Here is a 15216-nt window from a genome sequence, read left to right on the forward strand (position 1 = left end):
TCAAACAAACATGGATCAACTTCAAAAAATCATAACTAAATGAAAACAGATGAGAAATGAATGGGATCAACACCAATGCAAAGCTCAAGATGTCTAGTATGCACATGTAAAGTTTCATGATCATACAATAAGGTATGAGAATTTCCCAAAGCAAATGGCAAGATGTGTCACACAAAGTCAACAATTGACTAGGCAGGGAAGAAAAATCTCAAATAATTAGGAAATGGCTCAGATAAATCCAAGAAAATTCACAAGTCAACTAGACATATGAGAGAGGGTTCATGCAAAAATTAAGGTCAATTGGAGATCAGGAAGCATGCCATTAAAATTCATGAAATTGCACATCCATGGTGTGACACAAGTTGTCACACCCTACTTCAAAAATTCATATCACACAAACCACATATGATAAAATCATGATATTTACACCAAAATAAGCATGAGTGAGTGTAGAATAACCACAAAAATTTTCAGATCAAATGGATGCAACATGATTATTTCACAAGAGAATTGGCAAAGGGTACAAAATAAGCATACATGTCAAGAAACCTAATACCATTAAAAATCCAGCCAATCAAAAATCTTTAAAAATCATGGTAAAATAATAGACATCAAACTGGACATGATGCAAAAATTGGCATGAATTTTGGAATTAGAATGAGTGAATTATAAATTTTAGAAGATGAGTAAACAAAATGAAATAAACATTGCCAAATAAAATGAATTAAATGATTATTGGAATAATAAAAAACAAAAGACCAAAATGTCCCTTGCTGAGTGTTGAAACTCAGCGTTTCATTCACTTGGATAGTCAATGCTCCAGTCAACGCGCCTCTGGACCAATAGCAAGCCGGCACGGTAAATCAATGGGACCAATTAAAAAGTTTCTTTAAAAGCCAGCATGCACAGGAAATGCTATTTGACTGATTATTTAATAATTATTTTAAGAAAAAAAAACTACACCTGCCGCGCAGTGAACCAATGTGGTTCCAAATTGATGGGGATTATTGGGATCCCAGCTGGTGGGCCCACAGCCACTTGTACAAACCTGGCCCACTGTCATGTCTGAATATGTTGTTTCTACATGCAGGGCAAAATAAATGCAAACAGATCAATAAAGCCAAAAAGCAGCAACAAGCAATGCCTGTCGCGCAGTGATGCTGTCGCTCAAATGATGGGATTATTGGGATCCCAGCTGGTGGGGCCCGCGGCCAATGAGAAATCTGCATGGCCCACTATGCATCCACCAATCCAATGATGTAATGTTAACAAATATCATGCAGCAAACAGCAACCTAATTTCTAAAAGAACAAAACCCTACAGTGTCGCGGTATGTACTACCCTACAATTAAATGGCAATGCTACAGTATGAAAAAAACCCAGAAAAAAAACGCAGCAAAGCAAAACGCTCGGCACCCATACATTCATCACCACAATTTCCAGTAAGAATTTTTGTCAACCAAATTCAACAAACAACATATCAATGTGTTCCTTTGGCCTTGTACATCAATATTACAACAACTATAATCACCAATTTGAACTACAAAGAAACAAATAAGCACAAACAAGTTTGGATGCATAACTTAAAAGCTAGATTTCTCTCGACTCAAACAACCAAATAACACGATTTAAAGCTTATTGAAATCAGCAAACAAAGATCTATAAGAATCATATCATAGCTTGGCAAATAATAAGATTCGAATTTTTACTTGATTTTGGAGCAAAGATGGAACAGTGATGTATAGAGGTCAAGTGCTCGAAACAGTTGCTAGTTTAGACTTCCAATGATGAATGGAGGAGGATCCTAGCTCAGCAAAGCATGAGGTGATTCAAACACAATTCTGCCATGGATGGATACTTGAGGAAAACAGAACTTGCTCCTTGGCTCCAGTTAGTTTATGATGGTTGAAATCAACTCACAATGGATGTAGAATGATGAAGCAACAATAGCTAATTCGTGTATTTGAAGTGTGTTGACAGAAAATTCAACAATGGAAGAAGATGAGAAATTGAGAGAGTGAGATTTTGTGTTGGTTATGTTGGCTGCTAGGGTTTGTAATTTGGCAGAAAATGTCATATATACCATCTGTTTAGTGTTTGGTTAAGTGAGGTTAAACTTGTTTAACTTATTTGAACCAATTTGCTAATTTTGCACTCTTGTCCAAATGGTGGTATGATAGTAGCATGAGCACGAATTTGGGCCCTTGGTAAGTCAGAAACAATGTCCTAAACCAATTCCAAATGGCCAATGTGATAGAAAATGCTTATTTCACAAAGTCAAAAATGCACCTCTCTTGAAATTCACACATGCTAAGTCCAAAAGTTGCATTTTGATTGGCAATGTTTTGGCTCATGAAACTTATATTTTTGGAAAGAGGAGATGAAATGTGGTTTGTAGGAAAAAACCCCACCAAAATTGGCCTTGTGGTTCGTGAGATATGGCCATTTGAAGTTCAAGATTTTGTGAAAATGATTTGATCATATCTTGACAACCATGCATGGGAATTGAGAGTTCTTGGACTTTTTGGAAATGGGAGAACAAGATCTTCAACTTTCATGTTGGGCAAAAATTCATTTGAAGCTTGTATCATGATGTAAGTTTGGGGATCAAGAAGTTTCCATTTTTGGCAGTTAAAATTACAGGTCCAATTTCTATTTTTGGAAATTTTCTGATTGGCTTCAAATTCTTCAATGATATTGATTGCCATGATATATGAGACCTATTGGGACATGAATAAGCTCTCTCGAACTAAATTCATCCATCAAAACCACAAAATCAACCACAGTTGACCAACTTTGACTTTCTAGGGTTTCTGACTGTCTGTGCATGAACTGATGGCTTCTGAACATCCAACCTTTGACTTAAACACTTCAAATGGACCTCCAAGTCATGTGAACTTGTTGGACAAACCCTAGGGCCTTTGCTCCTTGAGAAACAACCTTGCTTGATTGGTTGACTGATCTCCTGATCAGTTTGACCTAATTCTTGACTTGCTTGCTCTGGAGGCAACTGGAGACAATGCAATGCTATGCAATGGATCATGATATGCTATGACCTAATATGAGATGGTATGTACAATGATAGGTGCAAATTTGAGGTGCTACAGGGTGTTACAGAAACCTCTCACCCAAGAACTCGCAATGTGACAGAAGTTAATTTTGTTATGTGAGTGAACCAAGAAACATTATATGGCGTATTAGTTTCTTTGATAAGGGTGGTTTGGATCATGCTTTCACCGAAGTGGCTCCCTTCTCATACTAAGGACTTTCTTCCTTATAAGGGAACAAAATGGTATGTAGCAAGTATGAGGGTATATCACCCTTCTTATTGAATGTTTGTTTTCCTTTATAAGTATCCTCATTCATTTCAATAACTTTGAGGTGGGCATTCTGAATCACCTGGTGATTACCCCGTGGAAACATGCATCTGACAGGTCATGGTTATGTCAAAGTCTTTAGTTATTAATGTTAGTACGATAATAGAGTGCTAACCTTGACATTCTTTTCCCACCTTTTTAACGACCAACGTCGTTCGACTGACTCTGTATGGGGTCAAGGCTTGCTCTCACATAGGCAGGGCCAGGAAATGTTTGAGTTCTACTCCAATAGCGTGAAGAATTTCAAATATCGATACTACCTAGTTACCACTTATTGAGGTGGCCATGTGACTATGCGAAACATTCAACTTGTGGTGCCCTCGAAATGTACAAATAGGTTTCCAAAGTTTTAGCGTCACAACCGCTTCTTTGTTGAGGTTTGGTCTTACATCTAACTTCAGAACAACTTGACTCAAGAGGAGACCTATATGAAGAGGAAACTGGTAACCTTTTGGGAAAGTTTGGGCTTCTTCAATGGTGCCAAGCCTTATGATGTGGGGAGAATGAAACAAAAGAAGCGGTACATAGAGACACGCTTACTGGTGGAGGTCGTCACTAGAGAAGAGAGGTATGCCATCTTCGGTGAGTAGCGTATGAATTTTATGACTTTATTTAATAATTCTTTGGGTATATTATCTTCAAGAGTTTCCAAAAGAAGACTCAATATAACCTTCAAGAGTTGCGTATTGAAAACCTTGAATTATCGAAGGAGAATTCCAAGTTAGTGGAAAATAGTTATTCCATTCTACAAGTTTTCTTTTGAGAATGAGCTAATGCATGTGGAATTTTTCCATCCCGAGGTGGAAATATTATGGGAACAAACTCTCTCTGAGCAAGAGATGGTGGATGGGAGGCCGATTAATATTGACCCGGTTTCATAGTTATTTTTTGTCAGGGTGATGTTTCTCGATGTTACACTTGTTGTTAAGTAAATGAATATTCAATTATCTCTTTTACTTCGTTATTCTTATGTATTTTCTTACTGTTGTTTCTACTTATGGCATGCATTACCTTGATTCATGAATTATTTTCTATAGGAATTGACTAACATCTAAGGTTGTGCTCAAAATATTTATTAGATATCTCTGAGGGATGCGCTCGACCAAGGGCCTGCTTCTCTTCCATGTCAATAAGTTTAAACTTGATTTGAGATCGACGTAGTAGGGACTCACCTCATGTGCTTTGAAATGGCTAGCTACTAAGAAGTGATAAACACTTTGTTTCATGGCTTTTTTGTTTTTATTCCTTTGACTTTCTCTATCGGGTTTTAATTGCTTTGATTGTACAACAATGGTGTTTATGACATCATCCCTTAGTCATGTATGTAACATCAAACATCAATGTACAAGTATGGAATATGACCAAATATTTTTTTGAATAAAATTCCCTTTAGTTACATAATAGTAAGTCTACTGATACATAATCTACTAGATATAATTCTTCAATAAAACAAAAATATGATTTAGTAGGTCTTCATTTTCAAGTCCTCGACTGCTAAACCAATCCAAGCACCCACTTATTTGAAAAATAACAAAACAACATGGGATGAGATACTATCCAGTCGCTTTCTATCTAAAATATTGACCCATCGTAGTCCTCTACACTACCCGATACATATTCTAGAACGAACAATTCAATACTCATCAAATTGACCCGATTACAGAATAAATCGCCATATCCACCAATTGAAATGGAGGAATAAATAAACATATTCCCCTAGTGGCCACCTAGGATCAAGTCAACATGCTCTATAATTGAACCATGAGATAAATTGACATGTATCTATGACTAGATTATCAGGGTAAATCGACATACCCTCTCATGGATAAATCATCGTATCCGTCACTAGGTATATAAGAATAAATTGACATATTCCTTAATCTAGATTGTCGGGATGAGCCATATATCTGCATAATCAGACCACTAGGGTAAATCAAACCCTCATATGTATAAATTAAGATATAAGTTATTGAGGATATCGTAATAAATCAACACAATCCTCAACCGAGATCTTTGGGATAGTGTGTGCACCCTTCAACTAGGCACCAAGAATAAATGCAAATCCTCTAATTGGATCTCAAAATAATTACCTGTTAGAGATTATAATCCATACTTGAACGGGATGTCTCCACGTACTCACTTCGATATACCAGATGTTGTCCTAAAACACAATCACATTACATTGCTATCTACCTCAAACTATCACTCAAGGTATCTATTTTACTAAACAAGTCAAGGCTAATTACACATGTATACTTAGGATTCAAAGGTTCCTTAACCAAAGCTAACCATTTATTATAGGCCAGGTTCTATATCCATTCCTAATGAGACTCATGCCTACAATCATCCCAATAAAGCCCATGGTCATTAATGATTTCAAAAAGGGTCTAGAACATGAGAAGTGAGGTTTTAAAGGGAAACTAGGGATTTTGAATTGATTCAGACAAGGCATTGAATCGATTCAGACAAGGCATTGAATCGATTCCAACAAAAATATTTAAATCTCTATTAGTCTTGAATCAATTCACTAACACCCTGAATTTATTCACCAACTTCTTGAATCAATTCACCAACTTCATGAAACCAATTCACCAACTTCTTGAACCAATTCACCAACTTCCTGGATCGATTAACTAATTTCTTGAATCAATTCAGGCAGTTAGAAAACCAAAAAATCAACATTTTAACATTAGAAACCCGTGATCAAACACACATGCATTCTCCCTGACCCCAATTCTCATTTAATCACAACCAATACACATCAATCCAAAATCATAATCCCTAATTACTAGAACGTAACCATTACTTGATAATTCAAGAAAGAACACTACCACACATAAGTCCTAAACTCAGAATTTTAATTCATAATAATATCTTAGTTTAGGAACCCACCTTTAGCAATTAAAGATGATGATGATTATGAATTTACTTCCTCTCCTAGTCACATGAAAATTCATCTTCAAGCTCCACAAAATCTTCCTTGCCTTCTTCCATTTTTGTGCCCCCTTTCAAAGCCAAGAAACCTCCTTCCTTCTCTTCCATTCCTCTTAATCCTCCATACGTTGCTTTTTCAGGTTTTTCTTGCTCCACCAATAACCAGTAATTTCTCTTTGGATTGGTGTCTTAATTGATGGATTGTCCTTGCATGCAAGGAATAATGACTTGAATGCAAGATAAGTTTCACAATCTACTCTCCATTCTAAGCATGAAAGGAGGAAGGAGGTGAAGAGAAGAATGGAGCTCATGAATGAATGAAGTTTGAGTTCTCTTCAAACATAAGCTTATACATTTGGGAGAACAATGTCCATTATGCCCATCACTTAAACAAAGTGATATTTATAATATACTTCATCTTAAACCAAAATTATTTATTAACCTTTTCCCTGAGGCTAAAAACTTAATCATTTCTTTAAATAAGATTATATCATTACTTAACTTGAAGTACCATGAAACATTAAGAGAAAAGGCTAACATATTTTTTTATGGAGAATGATTGTTTTTGAAGGAGAAGAGCGATCCAAAACGCAGCGGAATTTAAAATTTCACCTTTAGTGATCCTTACGAATGAGCATGATCAGTGATAGAATCGATATCTCTTGTGGCGATTGTAACCTTTGATGCAGATCTACGGAGCGATCACGAACGTTGAACGATGACAACGCCTCTATGTAGCGGGGTATTCGTTACCATTAGAGATATTGACTAAATCTAAGGTAAACCATACAAGTCGAGTCGCCACCACACTTCTATTTATCCAAAGGAATGATTAGAAAGCGAACAAAAACCTAAATATTTTATCGAATCAAAAACTAGTAAAAAAGTCAAAGATCGGGGTAAGGGGGGTGGTTATGCAATGGGAAGGTTTTAAGCACCCAAAACATCCTAGGTACTCCTAGGGAGCCCTTTTCACACTTGTTGTAAGGTCGGTATTTTGTGAAAAATTATTTGTGCAAACATGATTGAAGAGATGAGAAGAGAATATACAAGTTATTTACATTTTTTATGTTTGGATGGATGAACCCATTGCCTACTGTCGCATTACGCGAAAAACCCGACGGGAAAAAGAAACAGAGCCGCCACCGTGCGTTATTTATCCCAAAGGAGGGAAAGGAAATGCTCGAAGTAAACCTGGAAAGGGAATGGTCTTACGACCAGAGATTGATAGGATCGGGAGTCGGTTATGCGAAGGGAAGGTATTAGCACCCCTACGCATCCGTCGTACTCGACGGGATCCACGCTCAGAAAGAATAGAAGAAAGGTTGCTAAATAACTTCTCAAACACTGCACACACACTGGAAGGAAGCACAGACGAAAGACGGAAGAAGCGGACTCGGCAGGATGTCGCATCCTGGGCCTACGTAGTTTGTCACACAAACATCAGAGTCGGCGTAGTTTGGGGACAGGGGAAACGTGCTCGCTAGGATATCGCATCCTATGCATACGTATCTTCTCTAATCCAGAGAGAGAATCAGAGCACTCGTAGCTCGGCTAACGCACGCCAAACAAAACACAAACAGGAAACCGACTGCCAATCGCTGGACTTACGTCAAACTCCACACAAACAAACCCACACAGGAAACCGACTGCCAACCGCTGGACTTATGTCAGACTCCAACAAGCAAACAAGAGGGTTGAAAAAGAAAAAAGGGCGCCCGGAGAGATCAGCTCATCTCTTGCCTACGTACCTCATCTGGTATGAGGATCAGGGCGACGTAGTTCCCCTTAACAGGGAAAGAACTTCTATCCTAACCAGAGACTAGGGAGATAACAAGCTACTAGGGAGACTACGACTCGAGCCTAGAAGTTGTCATGCATACGATCCCTATGTTAAGGTCTCTAATCCTAACTTGCACAGGAAGCAAGCTAGCCTAAACATCAATCAAGCTAACACAAGCACAAGAGAGCAAGCACACACACTATATGCAAACAAGTGGCTCATACAAGGCTAGGCTTTAGTCAAGGGGTCAAATCAACCTCGACAAACAAGCCAACTGGAAAAGGGTGTGGTTAGCTCTTAACCCTAACATTGAGAGTTAGGGTGAAGCAGATGAAATGGGAGATGAGGGTAAGACATCATAGCTCTTATCCCTGGCCTGGGAGAGCTTCAATCAATGAAAGTATGGGAGTCCAGAATGTGGGACTCTACTCCACATGACTGACACAACAAGATTTTGGGTTCTTATTCAAAGTGCATCAACACATGGTGTGAGCAGGATGAATGACACAATAGAATAGCAGGGGATAGATTGCACATCCCTTTTATCTGCCAATGCCTCTTCACTTAGGAGGTCTTTGAATGTACAAGGCACAAAGATAAACAAACACAAACATTGCCTCTTAAGGAGGGCTTCAGACAGGTGCCTGCCAAAATAACATGACAGGTCTTCCATGTTGGTGTAAGCCCTAGAGGCCAATACTTTTGGTACTTGTATCGAATTATTTAAAGGCATTTTCTTTATTATGGTGGATTAATAAAGTCCCTGGAATAGATAGTCCGTTTAATGTATTAAGTGTGACTTAATCATGAGAACACATTAAACATAAGGACACTATTCTTAAAGTATCAGTAGTCGAGCTTTAATATGAAGTGGGATAACATTAAAGCATTAAGACTATTATGCTTGTAGACTGATGATCACATCTCATGGATCATGGATAAAGAGTTATCAAGTCTTAAACATAGGTATGAATATTAGGAGTAATATTTATACCGGATTGACCCGCTATGAGAATACTATATAGAAAGTTATGCAAAGTGTCATAAGTTATTCTCATGGTGATAATAGTGTATACCACTCTTCGACCTGAAACCACTATGGATCCTAGATGTAGAGTTGAGTGCTTTATTACTGATCCAACGTTATCCGTAACTGGATAACCATAAAGACAGTTGATAAGTACTCCACAAAGCATGCTGAGGGACATGAGTGTCCTAGATGGAATTTGCCAATCCTGCGTAACAGGATAAATGTCTATGGGCCCAATATTGAACTGGACAAGGGTGACACGGTCTATACCTTGTGTTCAATATAGACATAAGGGCAAAGGGGTAATTATACACATAATTATTATCACAGAAGGTTTTGTCAGATCACATGACATTTTCGTGACTTGGGTAGCAGTGATGTGTTGCTAGATACCGCTCACTGTTTATTATGTTAAATGCGTGATTTAATATAATTGCCAACGCCGCGAAAACCTATAGGGTCACACACAAAGGACGAATTGATGAGAGATAGAATAATTAAGGAACATCGTAAGGTACGGTGTACTTAAGCAGAATACGAAATATGGTAAGGTACCAAATACTTAAGTGATTTTGGCATATTATGAGATATAGGCCAAAATGCACTTAAGTGGGCTTTTTGGCTTGAAGCCCACACAAGTGGTTCTATAAATAGAGCTCTTATGCAGAAGCTTTGTATGTGAATACAACACAATTGAAGAGTTGGAATTTCGTATCTCTCTTTCTCTCACTCAAAGCCTTCATTCATAACAGCTAGCACTGCGATTGAAGGAATCTGTTCGTGTGGACTGAGTAGAGGCGTTATCATCGTTCAACGTTCGTGATCGCCCCGTGGATCTGTATCAAAGGTTTTGATCATTATCAGAGATCTGCACCAAAGGTTTGAATCGCCACAAGAGGTAACGATTCTATCACTGATCATGCCCATTCGTAAGGATCACTAAATGGAGAAATTTTTAAATTCCGTTGCGCCTTGGATGGCAATTCTCCAACATTCCAGACTACATGGAGATCAAGGAATATACCTAAGTGATATGCCAACCACAAGCAAAGCAAAGCAACTCAAACAATGAGTTAAAGCTACTAAAGTACCTGTGCAAACAACCAAACAATCAGTATAGTGTTCAGACAAACAGACAACAGTCAACAACAAACAGACAATCCCAATGTACAACATATAAGCCATAAGGCAAACTCAAGTGAATTATCCTCAAATCCTACAAAATAACCAAATGTTAGCAATCAATAGCAAATATCAACATTCAAATGATGAAGCAACATCAATCATGGAAATTGGATGCTTGAACCTGAAATTCAAAGCTCAACTGTAAGTACAAACCACTAGGTCAAAGCCTAGGGTCAAAGGTGGAGAAAAAATTCAAAACAGGAGCTAATATTCAACACAATGCAACTTCAAACACACATTAACATTTCCTAAAAAGGACCAAGTCAAAATCATCAAGCAAAGGCATTTCATGTGCAAGGGAAGTCAAAGACAATTTCAAAGCATTCAAATGGACATTGAGAATGAAAATTCCAAATCAAAACAGAAATGATTCAAACAATTATGGAAAAATTCATGAGCATACAACATGTCCAATACAATCATCATACAAAAAATCAGAATCAACAAAGGTCATTTGATATGGAAATGAAATTGCACAAGTTGGTCATCAAATTGTGTGACACACATTGTCACACCATACAAACATGTGTATAAAACAGAAATGGTAACTGAGAAAAATGCACAATCAAGCCTCAAAACATCCATCAACATGTTAGGAACAATCATGCAAAATTTCATGGCATTTGGATCAATATCAAGCATTTCACAATAGGAAGAGTGGAGCAAGGTCACATATGCACACATGTTCAATCATCCTAACACAATCCAAAATCCAGCCATGCACAACTTCAGAATTTATCATCATAAAATAGAGGACATCTCAATGAACAAGTAGCAAAAAACCAGGGATTATTTGGAGCATTTTTTAAATTGTTATGAATTTTTGAAGTTGGCTAAAAATTTGAAATGAAAATGATCAAGTACATGGAAAATAAGGAGGGAAATGTAAAAATGGTAATAACATTTGAAAATATTGCCTCGGCCAGAATCGAACTCGGTCTAGATTCAAAAACGCGCGCAACTTACTGAAACGCTGGCGTTTCACTATTCGCTGGCCAAAACGACAACGTTTTGGACCAAAACCCTAACCAAAACCAGATGGACGCAAAATGGACGCTACATCGTCTTCCTCGTGAAGACGATGATGAACAGTAGACCTTCAACAATTTTTTTTCCAGAAACTCAAAATAATGACATCAATCTAACCGTTACACCAAGCACAACACAAATCCATCATCAATTTATTCTAAAACATCCTATATTGTGCAAATCGATCACAAACATATTTGACATGTAAACTTCAATTTCTCATAACTCAACCAATAATGCACCATTTTTAATAATATTCATATCAGCATGATCAGGGAGAGAAGACTTACACAACTATGGCAATGAAATAGAGAATAGTGAGATTTGAAATTTCACCTTCTTGAAGAACAGTTGGCTAAAACAGTAGGTTCAGGTCCTCAGTCACGCCCAGATCCACTCTATCAACTCTGATATGAAGCTTTGTGTATGTATGGATGCTTGATTCCCCTTGAATCCAGCTCAATTTTGAATTTCCATTATCACCTTCAAGCTTGTGGTATGCACGAATTTGAGCAGAAATTCACCAAATGCACGTTGAATCACACTCAAAAGCATTCCATGTTCATGACTGTGCAAGAAAATTCCAGGTTTATGTGCAAATTTTGGAAAATCAATGAAGAGAAAAATTGAGAGTAAAGATGGATTTCTAGATCTGAAACTTTCTGTAATGAGCAATGCAGTTACAATTAACCTTATATATGCCCTCCTAATCAATCTGAAATTATCACTAAGCCAAGGTTAATTGAGATTATGAAAATATAAGGTGTATGCACAAATTGCCATTTTCACCTCATGCATGGAATGGCTACGTGAACAGTGCACAAAGAGGGCCCAAATTCACTCAAAATCAGCTCATGCACACATTGAAATTGGAAATATATTCATATGATCAACCAATTTTGATTTTAGCAATTTCCCTTCAAAAATAACATGCATGAGCAAATGGTTGTATGAGTGAATTTCATGCCAAGTAATGAGTGATTTGAAAAATTCATGTCATGAGGAGAATTATGCAAAAAGGAGCACTCAAATTGGAGTCTTGGTTCAAAAGATATGGCCATTTGAATTTTCATGCACCCTTTGCAATGATTTGATCATAACTCCTTAACCATTCACCATAAATTCATGATCTTGGACTTTTTGGAAATGGGAGAGAAATATCTTCAACTTTCATGTTGGACAAAATTTCATTTGAAGCTTCTTTGATGTTGGAAAGTTGAGTTGAAGTTGGTCCAAAAACTTGCCATTTTTGGAAACTTTCAAATTACAGGCCACTTTCCATTTTTGGAAACTTTTGATCTGGCTTCAAAATCTTCAATGTAGACACTTGTCATGATGAATGAACCTCTTTGGGACATGAATGAAGTGTCTCAAACCATTTCTCCACCTCCTAGCCCTCAGTTGACTTTCAGTTGACTTTTATGGGCCTCAGATGACTTGGACATGTACTGATGACTTTTGAGCCTCTAGCCTTTGGTCAAGTTGCTTCAAAATGATCCTTGATTCACACAAACTCTCTAGAACAAACATAGGGCCTTCATCTCATGGAAATGCTTGGTCTCTTACACAAATGAATCCTCTTGATACCAGTCTTGACTGATAAGATGCAACATGATATGCAATGACAAGGTAATGTTAATGTGATGTTAGTGTAATGTCAATGAACTAAAAATGAAATGAATGTACAAATGGGGGATGCAAATTTGAGGTGCTACAGCTGCCCCTATTCAATCAACTAGGAACCTGAACGGATGAGAGCAACGGCTGTCAGACCTTCAAGGTAAACAGGGATTGAATACCAAAGAACCGTAGAAATTTGCACTCTGCGGGGGATGAATCAAGGAAATGTGGGGCCATTTACTGATGGCGGCTGCACAACAAAACCTCAGGAAAGCGAGGCCATTTACCGATGGCGGCTTTATTGGAAACTTGATATTTACCGATATCAACGTCAGCGAGGTCATTTACCGATGGCGGCTGGGAAACAACATCCAAAGGAAGCGGAACCATTTACCGATGGTGGCTTCAAAAACAACTTGATATTTACCGATATCAACGTCAGCAAGACCATTTACCGATGGCTGCTGGGGAACAGATGTCACAAAAAGCGAGGCCATTTACCGATGGCGACTAAGCTGGGCATTCGATATTTACCGATATCGAAGAAAGCGAGGCCATTTACCGATGGCATCTCCAACTGGGGAGGAAAAAGATATTTACAGCTGGAACCAGACAAGACGTTTACCGACGACTCTACTGGGGATTTGATATTTATCGACTGGTCATTTACCGACGACTAGGAAAACTCGATGTTTACCGACATCAAAAGATGATGTTTACCGACATCAAAAAAGAGGATGACCAGACATTTACCGATGACTGGGATGGGACTCGATGTTTACCGACATCGAAAGATGATGTTTATCGACATCAAAAAAGGATGACCAGACATTTACCGATGACTGGGATGGGACTCGATGTTTACCGACATCGAAAGATGATGTTTACTGACATCAAAAAAGGATGACCAGACATTTACCGATGACTGGGATGGGACTCGATGTTTACCGACATCGAAAGATGATGTTTACCGACATCGAAAGATGACCAGACATTTGCCGGGGACTACGCTGGGGAGTCACGCTTTCCTTTCACGGACGGTTGAGGAAATAAACCTCTCTGGGGATTATCAGTCCTGAATGCTGTCAGGAACAACTACTGCAAATGCGCCATACAGATGTTGAAATATGATCCGTCTCTGCTGGGGATATCATCCAATCTGGTGTAACACATGTATGCATATGTTTGAGTTTTTATGGCGTAATGCTCCATATTGAATGGAAATGCTACGCGATTTGAGGATGCAATGATTATTACATGCAAGATGTAAAGGAGGAAAACTCCTGCTGGGAAGCAAAGGATCACTCCGCTGAGCACACAATTCTGATTAGATTCTCCAAATCTGTGGGGGGAGTCACAACAAAATCTACTGCGGATGCTTTGCTGATCTGACAATCTGGGAACGATAGGGAAACCAACTCAACTGGGGAGTCATCTATTGGGAAAACACCAACCTCTCAATCATGTTAGGGGAATAGCACTACTATTGGGGAACAGATGATGACCTCTACTGAACCCGATCCTCTTGGGGATTCCGCTGGGGAAATAAACAAACAACTCCCACCTCCGCTGGGGGAACTGCCACTCAACTCTGCTGGGGATTACACTGATCTCGAACATGCTGGGGAGATAAGTCCTGAACTTGCTTTGGACAACTCAACTTCTCACACTACTGGATCATCGACAAGATAACGACCAGCAAATCGTGGCTCACCTACTTTAGCCAGCAATCAAAAGATAACGACCTGCAAAACAGCAAGACATACGTGCCCCAGGGGATTGTATGGACAAGATGCACTCAAGTGTACTCAACATTCAAAATGATTTTCAAATGTTTTATCTTTCTGCACGTTATTGTCTAGCCTTCATGTTTTTATATGCAATGTTTATAAAAAATTTGGACGTTTTTGCAAACAAAATAGTAAAATAAAAACAAGAGAGCAATTTAACTGAATAACGACTTTTATTGATTGAAAATGGGCCTGAAAAGGCAAATACATCAGGAAGCAATTCCTAGGAAGAGGTAATTGCGCATAAAAGGAAAATAAACTATCCTAATGGCAATGTGAATACGACATCCACTATTTCCCAATTCTGTTATGACTCACAAATCCTCAATTTTCCCCACATTCCTTGCCTTCTGAGAAGAATGATTGGACTGATCATATCCTTTGAGACGGTAGACACCGAAGCGTAGTAAAGTACAGATGACTCAGACTGTAGCCTTCGCTTTAACCCCCTTTTGCCTGGATCGCCCT

Source organism: Lathyrus oleraceus, chromosome 1 (genome assembly GCF_024323335.1).
Source record: "Lathyrus oleraceus cultivar Zhongwan6 chromosome 1, CAAS_Psat_ZW6_1.0, whole genome shotgun sequence".
Taxonomy (NCBI): Eukaryota; Viridiplantae; Streptophyta; class Magnoliopsida; order Fabales; family Fabaceae; genus Lathyrus; species Lathyrus oleraceus.